This window comes from Gossypium hirsutum, chromosome D07 (genome assembly GCF_007990345.1).
Source record: "Gossypium hirsutum isolate 1008001.06 chromosome D07, Gossypium_hirsutum_v2.1, whole genome shotgun sequence".
NCBI lineage: Eukaryota > Viridiplantae > Streptophyta > Magnoliopsida > Malvales > Malvaceae > Gossypium > Gossypium hirsutum.
Window position 1 is genome coordinate 53185647 of NC_053443.1, and position 2772 is coordinate 53188418.

General features: G+C 29.7%; 1 long non-coding RNA gene across 1 annotated transcript; it reads right to left on the minus strand.

Moving 5' to 3' along the window:
* Positions 1-263: 263 nt before the first annotated feature.
* Positions 264-1377, minus strand: LOC121219539 (uncharacterized). The gene is made up of 2 exons (XR_005916375.1): positions 853-1377; positions 264-566 (listed from the first exon to the last, which is right to left on the minus strand). It is a non-coding gene; the product is annotated as an uncharacterized lncRNA (long non-coding RNA).
* Positions 1378-2772: the final 1395 nt, after the last annotated feature.

Genomic DNA, 2772 nt, shown 5'->3' on the forward strand with positions numbered 1-2772 from the left:
TTCACAAAAAAATGTAAGTTCAAGGATTAAAAGAGACGAAAAATTAAATGAAAAATTAAAATAACTTTTTTGTAAAATTGAAGAACCAAATAAAACATTATGTTTACTTAAAATATCAAAATAAATAATGTATCCTATAAAATGTTATATGAGTAGTAATTAGTAAATACAACATTTAAATTATGGATTTTATGTGAATGTCAATTGTCTAGTCCTTTATTTTCATAATGCTTGTTTTTCTTCTTTTATTAATATATTGTTGATTTTCCTTAAAAAAAATTAAACTATAATTATTGTAATGGCCCAATATTGTCCGGCCCGCGCATATAAACCAAAGTCCATTTACAATAACCAATTAGCCCAATAAGGCCCAAATCATTTAACCTAAACTACCCAAACCGTTAGCCTAATATAGCCCAAAACAAAAAAAATTAGAAGCAGGAAACCCTAGAAGATCCAGGCGCCGCAGCCAAGCCCTCCGTGCGTGATGAGCCACCCCTCTGCGCCACACCACCACGCGTTCCCTCCACATCACTGCGCCTCCGTATGCCAGCTAGCCTCCATACCTACAAGAAGACGAAAACAATGCAGCAGAGAGAACACAAAAATTGTATTTTTCATTCGGCTATAAAAATCAGTAGAAAGCCATTGTATTTTTCAGAGGCAGACACAAAATCAATACAAAAATACAAAAAAATTCAAAAACAAAAAAAACAATTCAAAAACAGTAAAGAATATATCGTTTAGGTGATTCTCCGAATTCGTTTTATCTTTTATTTTTTATTTTTTGGTTTTCTTCGATTTGTTTTTACTTTATATGCAAAAAATATAAAGAAAAAGGGGGGATCTTACCTTGTCGCCGGCGCCAATGAAGCCTTCTTCCCCTTCGTGTGAATCGGGGTTGGATGTGGGGAGGCCTGGTTTCTAAAATAGCAGAGGACGGTTTTAGGTCTGCAGCGGCTAAGAGGCAGAAAGACCTAAATCTTTGTCATGCAGTTGAAATGATTTTAGGGTTTTGAAATTAGTTCTTATAGGGCATTTAAACGACGTCGTTTGGGGCCTGAATCAGTGGCCCTGAAACGACGTCGTATCTGTTCAAACCCGATGACCCGATCCAACTGCGGCTAGACCCGCGCGTTTTGGTCTGGGGAGGGATATTTGCGCTTCAATTCCTCCTTGTTTGTGTTTGGTTTCAATCTAGTTTATGTTGCTTCTTTAAATTGGGCTGCATAATTTCTTGCTAACTTCATTTTAGTCCATTTGCAGCGCTGCGTTTTAGTGGGCAAGGAATATTTTCTATTTTAGTCCCTATGTTATTCGCGCTTTGTAATTTGGACTTTTTCTTTTGTTTATTTTAGGTTTCTCCCCTGAATTACTGCTTTAATGCCAATTTATTCCTCTGTTTCGTTATTATTGCTATAAAATTATTTAGTTCATTAGTTATTATTGGTATTACTATTACATTAGTTCATATATTTACTTTTTTATATACGTAAATTACTTTATTAAATACTAATTTTTGATTCTTTTTCTTATCTAATATATTAGTATATATTTTATGTTAATCTAATATTATCTATATATTTTTAATAATTTTATTTTTATGATACTTTTTTTAAATATTTATGTATATATACTTTTGTGCTTTAAAAGTCAATAACATTTTTATATAATACTATTTTATATATAATTTGTATTAAGTTTTTTTTTATACGTATACACCTAATGTATCATCGATTTCATGTTTACATTTTTTTTACTTATTACATATTTAACTTGTTTCATTTAAAATTTTATTTCATTATATACTCGATTTATATCAACCTTTTATACATACTATTATACATATATTACCATAAGAAATTTTCCAATCCATGTGTAATATTATTTAAATTAATATGTATATATTATTTCATGTATTTTGGTTTTCTTCATATACAATATTCACTTTAAACTTCATTTTGATATTATTTTTTTATAGTATTTATTTTTTTATCTTCATTTTTGACTTATTTTAAACTCACATATGTAGATTGTTTACTTTAAAATTTTACACATATAACTCATTTTTTTGTATTGATAATTCGTTTATTCTTTGAATGTCGATATTATTAGCATTGACATAATGTATGATTGAGATTATTGTTACTATGCTTGCTTGTATTTACCAATTGATTATTTGTAATTCATTAGTGTATGTTATTTACAAATCATCCTTTATGTTGTACATTATTATTTAATCGTTTTTTATTCATTCAAAAGATTACAAATGTCAAAGTTATTTCATATAAAAGTTTTCAAAAATAACGCAATACTCGAAATTTGGAATCCTCGAGAGAATTGAGCCCTAACGTATTGGGTTCCAATTTTCCTCGTTGAATATAAATAATCGAAAATTTTCTTTAATCAAAACACATAAATAAAAGCTCATTCTCGGGAATTCGATACGTCGTGTCCTAATGTATTGGACATGATATGTTGATTCCTCGAGATGAGAATTTTAAAATAATAATAAGGGCTATATTCAATGCTAGGAATTTTGAGAAATTGTGCCCTAATGTATTGGGTTTCGATTTCTCATCTGACTTAAAGCAATTGACTATCCTTTTTAAACTTCACCGCACAAGTTTTGGAAATCAAAAGACAAGCTTATTCTCGAGGACTAAAAATGTCGTGCCCTAATGTATTGGGTGTGACATTTTATTACTCTGAGACAAGGAGGTCTTTAGCATCCGCATCGATTTATCCAATCATCTTTTATAAAATTAACAT